Source organism: Parus major, chromosome 3 (genome assembly GCF_001522545.3).
Source record: "Parus major isolate Abel chromosome 3, Parus_major1.1, whole genome shotgun sequence".
Lineage (NCBI taxonomy): Eukaryota > Metazoa > Chordata > Aves > Passeriformes > Paridae > Parus > Parus major.
In genome coordinates this window covers 80,323,942-80,336,557 of record NC_031770.1, presented here as the reverse complement: position 1 = coordinate 80,336,557, position 12,616 = coordinate 80,323,942, and the positions used below count along the sequence as shown (strand labels likewise).

At 39.0% G+C, this 12,616-nt stretch overlaps 1 long non-coding RNA gene across 1 annotated transcript; it reads right to left on the bottom strand.

Moving 5' to 3' along the window:
- Window positions 1-9,070: 9,070 nt before the first annotated feature.
- On the bottom strand, window positions 9,071-10,422 carry LOC107201103. The gene is made up of 2 exons (XR_004496715.1): window positions 10,139-10,422; window positions 9,071-9,922 (listed from the first exon to the last, which is right to left on the bottom strand). It is a non-coding gene; the product is annotated as an uncharacterized LOC107201103 (long non-coding RNA).
- Window positions 10,423-12,616: the final 2,194 nt, after the last annotated feature.

Here is a 12,616-nt window from a genome sequence, read left to right as displayed (position 1 = left end):
TCTTGTTTAAAAAATACTCTATTTTATTATTGTTTATTTGAATATTTGAGTGTGTATCTGCATGTGACATAATCATAATTTTATCTCTCCTGGATAATGTTTTTCACATCTCCAAAGGAAGTCAAAGTTGATTTACCTTCAGTAAAAATAACCTTGTTCTAACTTTGCTCATTTACTTGAAGTGGGTTTAAGTCAGCAACTTAAAGTATTTTAAATAGATTAAAAATCCATTTCTCTTACTTTAAATTCTGTGGTTCTTTCATTTCAAAAGTACTCTAAATCAATTCACCAACTTAGTGAAGAATTTAGTATTCACTGAAAGAATAGGGAAACAGTTAAAAGAGTTGCAATTCAGAAAGCAGACATCTATGAGACATAGACAAGGAAGTCTTATTCCTATTTAAAGTCTTTTGTTTTCCCTTTTCAGTTCTTATTTGTAAGAAAAAGGATTTAATTCCAAACTAATTATTCAGATTTCTGTGATGCTTCTGAAATCAATTCTCTTTTCAGGTTCTCCCACAATAGGAAGAATGTTTACTGATGCTTTGAAAATTAACCTGACTTCTTGACATTCATCCTTTTTTACTGCTTCTCATTTTTCTACAAGTGTTTTAGTTTTCTCCTAAGATGTGACTACAGACATTACCATTACTCCTATAAATTACCCCATCAACACTTAAAAAACTTATCTAATTCCCTAGTTGCTTCATTCCACAATGAAATTATGGAAATTAATTAATATAATTTTTTTTTCCTAACTTTGTGTCTTAGCAATTTTTAATCAAGGGGAAGACTCCTTGTCAGAAAATTTAGGCCTCCCAAACACAGGCTTAGTTATGCTTTTTCAGACCATCTAAAAACGGTGCAGGCATTCCCAAGGGTTCAGACCACAGACTGTAAATTACCGCTGAGGTGGCTATCTAAAACACATTAAAGATCAGATGTGTGGTATAATATTTCTAGAATTTATTTTTGTAAAATAAAGCAAGATCAGTTTTTAAATAATTCAGCATCATTTGGGAGAGCCACAGTAATCAAGTAAACTGAGCAAAAGGAAGAATGTCTGCATTCTCTTGTGCAGAAAAAAAAACCCCAACAAACCCAAGAACCAACGTCCCCATTAAATTACGTGTAGGGAAAAGCAAACAAATTTTTCTGTGTCAAACTGTCAGCCTTAACTATAAAACTCACCAAATTCAGCTTTTATCTGTAGAGCTGCAAGTTATTAATTACCAATCTGTATGAAGTGAGTGATCTCAGAGAAGTGAATGATTTGTTATTAGTTATTTGTTATTTTTAAAATGGCAAATTATCTGGAAAGTTCCCAGATGAAAAGAAGCAGAAATTTGGAGTAATTTTTCTGATACTGTAAGCACAATAGCTCACATGATGTTTTGGAGAACAAGTCACACACTTCCATTGGGTGCGTATCAAGGGGAGTTCATGCATTTTTTTAAGAGCACCATACAGTGCATCATGAAATGGAAAGCAATAAGAAAACATAAATAATCCCAGTATTTGGTATAAATGCAAAAGGTATGGAGTGCTGCCATTAAGTATAGGAATAAGGAAGTGTATACAGATGAAGGGTGGCCAAGTTTTCGGAGCAAGCGGCCATCAGAAAGCACTGGTTAAACTGGAAAGGCACAAATATTCATTGAACTATTGGCTTGAAAATACTTCCATATTTGCCTTTAAGCACAGAGCAAAATGTGGGTCCCAGCACTTCAGCTTTGTTTGCTCCTTCTGAACAGACACAAGAGGTTAATCAAGAAAGCTTTCCTAATGCTCACAAAAAGAAATTCATTAGATGCTTGCATTTGGTGAGGATTCCTGGAACAAATGTGTTCCATGACGCAGGCATCTTTTGAGTCTCTGGTTAACAGAACTTTTTATATAACAGTGTGTTTTCAGTCTGGGGCCAGGAGATCACAGCTGGACAGCACCAGTTCCTAGCTCTGTGGAAGGACTAACATTTGTGAAATTCCCTCTCCTGGAAAGGCAAGTCCTCAAAATAGCTGTCTGACTTGGAAAATAGAATTTCATGGCTCCTTAAAAGGCATTTAAAGTGATTACACTCCAAATTATTCAGAAGAAAGAGAGAGGTTCATTTTTAGGATAGGAATGCAGAACCAGCAATAGGATGCAATTCTCTTTAAGATTAGAAACAGAGATTGGTAGCCAGATACTGGTTTTCATATTGCCAGAGGAAGCTTAAAACTGAATCTGTTCTTACTCCTAAGAGAGTCGTGGTGAGCAGGGGTTACTGAATGAATCATGCTCTTCATGATGACTCAGAGACTTTGAAAGAGGCCCAGTTTTTAAATGGATGTTGAGATTTTGGGGTCTTAATAAATAAGGGCTTGTTTTTAACATACAGATAGTTTTGTTATGCCAAAGTTAGAGAAGTGTTTTCCTTCTGGCGTGATGCAGCCTATTACTGTATGTGTATATATGTATATATATACAGGAGTACATTTTGTACAGTACTATGCAATGAGACATATGGGCTTTAGCCCTGCTGATTTCCAATGTATGTTTTCTATTAATTTTTCTGCATTTTTAATGAATTATATGGTCAAATGAAACAGCAAAGTTGTCTCTGAACATCAACACAGAGGGGAAGATGGGAGCTGAGAAAGAACAGAGAGGAAAGATAGCATGGGGTTGGAAGAGCTTCTGGAAACTTGCATGCTGATGGCACAGTATGTGAAATTCTTTCTGTGTTTGCATTCTAGACCTAATTCCTGACTTAGTTTACTTTCCTGTTAGCTGCCGAGTGCCAGCTTATTGCTGCTGCTGCTGCTACTGTGATGTCCTGCTGCTGTGAGGTGAATGCTGTACCTCCACACGCTGTGTACACGCACCCCTGAACAGGATGATTTCCCTGTGCAGCTTTGTAAACACCTTTTCAGTTATCTTTAAAACTGCACTTAAGAATAAGATGGATTATAGCCTCCAGTGGCATCATATGTCTGAAGTCACCCCACGGGGTTTTATTACATTGATATCTCTGCACAGTGCACAGAAGACAGTGCACAACACTTTAAGGTCAGACTATGAAAGGACATTCCTAGGAGTTAAAAGTTATGCTTTCCAGATATAAATATGAAATTTCAAGGGCAGAATTTGGATTTGACTATTCACCACTACAAACTCACACGTGTTTTTTAATTAGCTCAAATCCCAAACTGGACAACATGTAGTTTCTACTTCCATTTCTAGAAGTCACCAAAACTTTAAATCAACTGAAATTGGTTGATCCCAATGTTTGAATTTTTGCTGTTGAAACTTGGAACAAAAGATAGCAAAAAATAGGAAAAAAATTTGATACCAGTAATTAATAGCCAAAAACCATCCCAAATGAACCTTGGTGTTAGTGACTTTGTATGGGCTGCAGAGGGAATAGTCACAAAATATTTCATCAGACTAGATAATATCCTTGCCCCTACAGATGATAAAGAAGATAGGTGAGATCTATCTTCAAGAGCACCTTCTCTGATGACTAGAGGAGACATCTGTGAATATATTCCTGCACGTTTACATTAAATGTAATCAGTTTCATATTTTTTCAAAAAACCCACTGCCATGCCTTCCTTGTTATGCCAGAATGCAATAACATATAGAGCTATTGAAACCCTACAGTTCTGATGAGATCATGGAAGAGAATTAATCATGAAGAGTTGGCCAGTCAGACTACTTTTTGAGCATAATTATTTGTTCCAAGTGAATGTCAGGAACACTAAACAAGCCTATTTCATTCACATGAGGAACAATGAAAAACCCTGCATCATTGCACAAGTGCCGAGTTATAATTCCTAAAAGAGATATGTGCTCAGGATAAAGGTCTCACATTTGCAGGTGATTCTTACCTTGGGGATAGGATGTGTCTGTCTCCACTGGAGTTTTATAACCCTCAGTAAACTCAGACTTGCTTCCCTCCTGAAACAGGCAGGGACAGTGCCCGCATCAGTGCAAAGCCCAGCACCACGACTCGTCACAAAAGGCAATGCACTTGCACGGTACCTTCTACAATCTAAAAGCCATTGGATCTTCCAGTGAACACATTCCTTTGCTGCACAGTCTTACATATTCTTTGAGGTGAAACAGCCCTCATCAGGGCCAAGCTTCCTTCAGTAGGTACTTTTTTTCCCTTGGAACAGTTTATTTTTTCTTACCCCTGAGCCTAGCCTGGACATCTGTCTGAGATTTCAAATGCCCAGAAACCTGGATAGACCCAAGATCCTTTTACAGGGTAAACTCTTGTCTGTGGGCAATGAACCCACCATGACAGGACTGCAGCACAAACTGTGCACCCTTAAAGAAAGCAGGACCCACAGTTGTGCAGCTTTGTCCAGGATGAATAGTCTCCCTCTTCCTCTGGTTGACTGAAATATTGCACTGCCAATGAAAGATTTCAAAAGTGGCCTGTGTTGATCAAGGAAGGGGATGTTTAGCTGGATGGAGACTGGGATAATATTTTTTTCTTCCACAGTAACAGTACTGAAAAATAACCTCACTTTCACAATGCAGAAGTGAGGTCTGAAGTGTTTCTTTTCCCTGTTTGAAATAATAATTCCAGCTTTGTAAAGAAAAAAACAACACGTCACATCCTGGTGGTTATTATGTTACATATGATTCAACTCTCTGTAAGCCAATAACCTATGTAATAGCAAAAGTGCTGTCACCAGTTTAAACTCATCCTGGGAAATCAAACTCAGTCCCAAAAGGCAAATCCTGACTCTTTTTAAAATCTAAGAGGGACATATACTTGAAAGAATCTGTGCATCATTAACAAAAGTTGTGTCTGGATGCCTTTGTATAATTTAGTTTGCAGTCTTTGGTAAGGCTTAATTTTTTTCAAAGTTAATTTTAAATCTTGACAAGAGAAACTGAGCTAATAACTTATACAAATGTATACAAATGTTCACTTTGTCCTTTTGTTTGGTCATTTCAATACCTTTGCACATCACTTAGACAATTCTGAAGACCTAGGAGACAATTATACAAACTCACAAGGTTTAGTTTCTGTTTCCAGTTCTGTTGAATGCATTGATCATTAATGAAGCATGAATTGCAGTGTGTTTGGCACAATTTAAAAATAATTTTTATTTAATATCTGTGTTTTCCATACCTAGTTCCTTCAGTTTATAAGTGTTCTGTCATGTAAATTTTTATTTTCTACAATATTAATGAAAAATATATGAGGCACAGGAGATTTGAAAGTCAAAACCAAATAATTAAAACCATTCAAGCTTTAATATTAGCAGTCCCTGACATATGATTAACATTTTGTAAAGAGAGCTGGGGCTCACAGAGTGTATGGAATTTATCCAGCACAGGTGTACAATATTTCACTTGCATTTGTGCACAAATGTTACACTGGAGTCAGTTCCTCCAGTCAGGTTTTCATTTGTGCATTCCTAATGTTCAAGTGTCCTACAGAATGGATTTTCATTAAGTTTTGTTCATATGCCAGCATCACAGTGTGGAAATGGCACAGAGAAGGAGTTGGGTGATGCACTGTGCCCTCGGGCTGGCCCCAGATCTCTGCCCTGCACTGTGGGGCACACTGAAATCTCCAGCCCTGAGAGGACAGACACATCCATGCCACTTTCTCCTCCCTCTCAGCTCATCTCAGCTGCCCACACCAGGTCCTGGGCTTAGCTGAGCTGAGCAGGACCCAGGGGCTGAGGCAATGAGAAGTCAGAGATTCCTGGAGGGGACAGGCACACAAGCAGTGTCTCCAGCTGAACCCTCCTAGACACAACCTCCAGGCACAGCCTGGAGCAAATTAATCAGCCATAATCCATCTATTGGGCACCAACATCCATACACCCAGAAAAGACAATAAATCTGAACAGTTCCAGATTTGGCTGCCCACAGTAGTTCTTCCAGCCACACTGCTGGAACTGCTGTGGATGTAAGCTAGAAATGAAATGAACAGACGCATTCATGCTTAGACAGAACGCACCAGGGAGGCACACCACAGATAAACAACCAGAGGAATCTCCTGCTTTGTAAATATCTTGAAGTGCTTTCAATTTAGTCAAAGGACTCAAAGGCATACTTGTGAGGGGATTTCTTTGTGGAGAGGTTTGTTTTTGTTTTTCAGCACAGAACCAACAACAGTGGTTTGGGTTTCCACCCATCTCGTTTATTTGGTCTAATGTTGGAATGATTTCTTACAAAGGAAAATCTTGGGTAACAGTTTAGCGAGCCTTGAGTGTAATTACTTTTCCTTAAAGAGAATCCATCATTTAAAGACTCCTGCAGCTAATGTGTGATGCAGTGATCTCTGGTGTGTCTCCCCAGATAAAACTGGCACAAGAAGCACAAGGATGGCTTTGTACAACTTTGACATGTCACCTAGGTTCTAAGGAGTGGTTGAAAAGGAGGGAAAAGAGGGCAATTTGAACTAAATTGTACTAAATGTATAATTATAATAAAAAATAAATTCCAGTAAATATATATTAAATTAATATGGCTGCTGAGAAGCTGCAGACACTCCATCCTTTTATGTCTCCCTGTGGGAGCACAGACACAGTATACTGTTCCATGGCCAGCTGCATGGGAAAAGAGCTAGTATCCAAAACTACACAGTGTGTAAGAGTACATTCACGCACCACTGAGAAACACTTCTAGCAATATGCAGACATATGTATTCTGTTCTGGCAGAGCTGACCTAAGTGTCTACAGCAAGCTTGGAAACTGAGAGGAGGTTTTCGATTTTTTGGAAAAAAATACATAATTTCCATAACACTGAATGGTACAAAACTAGCTTCAGCAGGAAAGGTTATTTGAATAATGGAGAATTCAAGAAAGCGAAGTGTAATAAATAAACTACTGGCAAAACGTGATCTATCATGAAGATTTTTATGTACCTCTTTTTCTTTCCTAAGTGCACTGTAATGGGAGGATCATACTATCAAGAACAAGGTTAAATCTGTAAATATCTCCACACATGCTTTTGGGCAAGATGCTTAGTTAGCATGGCTAACCCCTCACTGATGCAGTAATTTTTTCAGATCAACCAAGTCACCTTGCCAAGAAAAAGAAGTTGTTTCAGAACATTTTCAGAATGCTAAAAGCAACACCAGATGAATACAAATGTCCAAAGAGGTAAACAACTTTTAACCTGAGGTGAAATGCTATTAAACTTATATTCTTCCACTGGCAACAAGATCCAGATTTTAATCCCAAACATAATGCCTCTCCTTAGTGCAGGCAACTATATCTCATGTAGAGGAAACGGATCAGGTGAACAAAGTGGTCATGTTTTTATGGATATTTTCTTGAGGACCCAGAAACAGTTGTCAGTATTTGGTCAGACAGAAAGGGTGACCTAGTTCAGCTCAGCCTCTGATTTTGTCAATATATGATTCATAGTGAAAAGTAAAATCAAGGTGTATCATGGTTCTCCCTTTTCTCTATCCCATCTTTTCATAGCATGCTCATTAGAAAATCAGAGCAGCTTTGTTCTTAATGGCCCTACTTGGGTGGTATCTTCCTGGACCCAGTAGGTCTAATTGTATTATGACTGTGCTTTGCACTTACCTTCTCCATGCAAGTGAATCTGACAGAGGTCATATAGTCCTTCTGACACCAATAGTCTGATGGAGTTATACTCTTCATAATCTGTTTTCTAAGTGGATGATGTTGACTTTTCAAGAGGTCTGAACAAGGAAATTTTTCTTTGATGTACCCTTCATGCCCCAGTTTGAATGGAGAGATTGAATGCTTTTAGTATGTGCAATAGCATTTATTCCATCAGTGTGAATCCCACTGCCATCTGTAGCTGCTGTATATTTGTATCTGACATGTCCTCATATAGTGAAACAGCTTTTCAGGCTAAATTCCCATGTCAGCCAGGTGTAGTTTTCTTCCTTCTTTTCACTGTTTTTGAGGTGTAAACGATTGTCTTTCAGGTGTGGAATAGAATGGGACTATCTGTTCAAATCCCCCAAACACTTTATTTATTACTCAGTTTATAACATTCGGCTCAGTCTTTCCAGATTTAAATCCAAATTGCAAAACTGCATTGTTGGGTGAAAGTCCTGAAATAGTGATGACCAGAACATCAGTACTAGTATACTAACACTAAAGATCTCAGGCTACCTGATGACACATTTCTCACAATTTTCTACTATTCTTAGGGGCCAGAGCTCATTCATTGAAAAGCAGCAGCATTTGAAAATTACACTAAATGCTTTTTTAAATGGAATATTCTTTAGGATCGTAGAGCTACAAGTAGCAGAGGAGAAGCAAATTTCTCTACTCAAAATGTTCTGGAAGGAGTTTTAACCTGATATGTCTTTACAGCCCTGTATTGGCTTTTACTAATCACTGATGCTTTCTACTCCTGGTCTGGAGAGTCCTCTTCAGAGTTCATGTTATTCAAGAGGAGGACTGAAATTTAAGCTAGTCTCGATCTAAACTAGGGTAAGGCATGGTCTCCATTTTTAATCTGAAATTACAGATCCAGGTCTTCTTTATGATCACTGCAAAGGAGCAGGCAGTACACTTCATCTCCAAAAGGGAATACTGGTGATAGACCATATCCACATGTTGTCCCCTCTTCCCTAACTAGCTTCTACTATCTGTCCTCAGCATGTCATCAGAATGCTGACTGAAATGTTTCAGGCATCTTTGAAATGCTGTCTGGTTTCCAGCAATCTTTTACAGAATGTTTTTGGAACTTCCACTTTTACTTATGAAAAGGAGAGAAAGTAATCATTTCGCTGGAAGATGAAATTGTGATAGACAGAGAATGTTTTCCACACATTCAGCAGAAGTTTCAAACACATCAGAGGTCAGCACCACATGGTAGATGGAAAAATGGAAGCAACCACATTGGCCATTGTGAAAGTATGAGCTTACCTGTTACTGAACCAGCAGGCTCACCATTTCTCCTGGTGTCTGCTCTTAAAATATTAAACTAATCAGCATGGCAAGACATGAAGCAGTTGAACAAGGTGGTCTTTAAGAAAGCCAAAACTTGTTCACAAGCCAAAGGTTGATCTCACACATTTTGGGTGAAAATTGTTTAGTAAAACAGCTAGATCCATGGTGGTCTTTAGTCAAAGTCAGTTTATTTTTGTTTATTTTGTTTTTGGAGATGTAGCTTCTGAGATTTGAATGAAATAGACTAAACTTTAAGGTATTTCAAAACAAATGTTTGAGTCTTCACCTCCCTGCATTTTCTTCTCTACTACTTCTGTCTCTTAATATGTATGTTACACTTCTGCAAGGGAGACAGCAACGTGAGGGGATTCCCAGTGTTCAAATTCTTGCTCAAGGAAACCCATACTCAAAGAGCAAAATGCTGAGCTAGTTTTCTCAATATACAGTTGGTAAAAATATTCCAAATGTCAGTTTCAACCTTGTTCAAAGGATTCTGTCTGTCTGTAAGATGTTTGGGATTTGCACACAGATCAATTAGCATATCTGTAGACTTAATTTTCATTTTTCCTCATATTCATATAAGGAATTCCACTCACAACTTTAAAATCTTTAAATCCACCTACATTGAATTCATTATATGGTTCATTGCTGTTTTTTACTTAAAAGTACAAACTATTTCCTGTCATTTCTCTCTAGAGTTATAAAACCCCCCAAAAGGCTTCCAATGTTCACCTGAAGCACTCAGTTCTGGGGACCCATTGATAACACTCACATCCTTTTTACTGGAGTGTGCAAAGGAAAAGAGTCTGAGCACTGCACAGCCCGGTGACTCCAGAGTGAAATGGGAACACGCATCTCTACCTTGTGGCTAAGCATGCTGCAAAGCATATTTATACTTCAGTGTAAATTCAGTCTTAGGTGTCTGTTGAATATACCCTCAGATGGTGGTCCTGGCACTCTCCTAAGTATCTTTTTCACTCCTTTAGGCCATAGATAGTTCAGTACAACACAAGCAGGTCTGTAAAAGAAGAAATTCAGGGTAAGAGTGCCTGCTGTGCATACTGCACACAGGAGGGTGTTTCTGTTTGGGTCTACTCCAGTCCCATGTGTCGTGGTAAAGTTGTTAGAATGTTGTTGTTAGTTTATGTTAGTAGTTGATAGCTTGAAATATATCTTTTCCCCCCTCTTTTAGTTGTGATTTCTCCCCCTGCTTCTTTTTCTCCTAATTGTTTACCTGACATCAGGTGACCATGGTTACTCAAGTTTCTCTCCTCAGCTCCACGGTGAGAGGCCGGATAGAGTAAAGAGGGGACCCTGCTGGAATTTCCAGCTGCTTGAAGTTTCCTTAGCCCAGGAGACCCTTCTTTCCAACACAGAAGTTTGTAACTCTGTTTTTCCTGTCCCAGAATGCCTCTGAGCTATGGAAGCTGGGAGGGCATGCTTACCTTCCCTTCCCTTTCTTTCCCCCCTGTGTTGCCAGGAAACCAAGCCCCCCCTCTCTCCCCCTCTGCCCCTCTGTGGAGAATACTCCTACATCTTTGTGGGCATTTGAAGAAGTTGGTGTCTGTTATCTCTTATCTTGGTGTGTGTAACCTTGATTTGTAGAAAGTTTGTAAGATGTATTAGTTGAGAAAAATAATTGTTTCTTTCTCTGATATTCCCTCCTTGTTAAAAGAGACCTCCCAGACCCCAATCCTGGATCTCTCATCCTTTGGATTCCCCTTCACAGAAGTAAACTGTGGAATGTAACCCCGAGGAGAGAGTGCCCCCCTGATTTCTTTACTCACTTGATAGACTCGAATTCTTGAAGAAAATCAGTGAACCCCACAAACATATGCTGGCTCGAAACCGGAGTGAAGAGAAACCTCATCATTGAGCTAGCCGGGCCACACTCGGGAGGTTTTAGTCACCATGGACCAAAAAAATATCAGCAACTGATGCACATTATGTGCATTTCTGGGGAACATCTTCCAGCTTGGTATAAAAATCATGAAATTCATGTGCTCTGACACTGCTCACGAACCAAAGCATAGAAAATAGGAACGTTAGAGACACTTGGCTTAAAATGCACTTATGATTAGAAGGACACTAATGTAGACCTCCCCTTAGGCAGCTGAGATGTCTAGGGTTGCACCATCCTCCTCTAGTTAGTGGAGTGGAGATATTTTAGAGGGCAGTTGAGACCTTGGAAAGACTGAACTACAAATTCTAAGAGGCCTCTTTATTTCACGGTAAATGAGCAGAATTGACTGCTTCAGAAAGTCAGCTGAAACTCGGCTTGATGTCAAAGACACTCCTGTGACTCTGAGACGAGATTTTATAAAAGAGTAAAAATAAGAGAATAAGACAGCAGGATGGATCTTTCAATGCAGAATTGATGCTAACAGTGTGCTTTATCAAACTGCCCTGTAGGACTCTACTCTTGAAGAATAGTTCTCTGCCAGGATCAAGGAATAGTATTTGCTTACAGCTGCAGTTCTCTTTGGAGAGATTTAGAAGCCAATAGAGAAATGAAAGGACACCCATGACACCAGATATAAATAATGAGCTGTGTAAATAAAATATTTGTCTTCCTTCTTTGAGTGAAGTTCCAAAAAGTGGATCCTTGCTGTTAGCAAAAATTGAGAAGCGTCAGCAACTCTATTAGCAGGTCCCTTTGTTTGGTGATTTCTTTTTTTAAATGGAAACATTTTGAGACCATAAATTTTTTAAGAAACAGTAGGAAAGAGTTTTGGGTTTTGAACAATGCAGTCTGTTCAGCCAAACATAGCTAATGTAGTATAGAGACCACAACTGGAAAAAACTGTTAGTCATGCATCAGTTAGCCTTGTTTTCAGACTGAACATCATTAGACAGTGACACCACCTAAATTAATCTAAGTGGTAAGCTAAAAACAGGCATTTGGATTGTATCTTCAAACAGGACTCAGAAACTAGGACTCATCTGTCAGAGGTTGGGCTGTACCTGAAACAGTCAGGCACTGATGCCCATCAGTCCACCTGTGTTTCATGTGACAGAAATCTGCTGTGGACAGTAGGATCATTTTTGGACATAATGTAGTCTGTGTGCTCCATCTGTCCTTGGAAAGAATGACATACTTAAGACATGGAGGTAGACATTTATTGATGAAGTAGAACAGGAGGGAGCAGGACAAAACATTGAGACCCTGTGACAACACTGCTTTCCAAATGGTCTCTAAAGTCCTGGAATAATCCAGGGAAAAAGGCCCAGGAAACCTTTGTCAGCAATTAGGTATGCTGGTATCCTCAGAAACATGTTAAAAACTGAGTTCAGCAGGAGAAATTTTTTTTTTTTCACTTTCTCAGTAGCATACCCCACTTGTCATCTTCATTTCATTTCCTCTCATTGCATTTCCTCTCTATGTCCTGATATTTCCCTGTCTTTCATTGCCACAGTCTGAGTGTTCAATAAGTCCATGGTCTGCTGAGGACCAGAGTTATAGTGTCAATGTTCAGTCTCAACAGCCTTAGTTGTGAAACTTAAGAAGCTGAAGTGGAGGAGGGCCTTAGAATATCATCTTCTCCTAAGTCATCACACGCATCAATATAAATATTCAATTTTCTTTTGGGTCCTGTCTCAGACCTTTCCAGAACTCATGCATTCATCTCCCCTCCCTAGTCCAGATTCTGCTCAAACCCAAGCTTAAAGCACTCAAACTTCCTTAAATCATTCAGATTCTCTAGCTTCTATA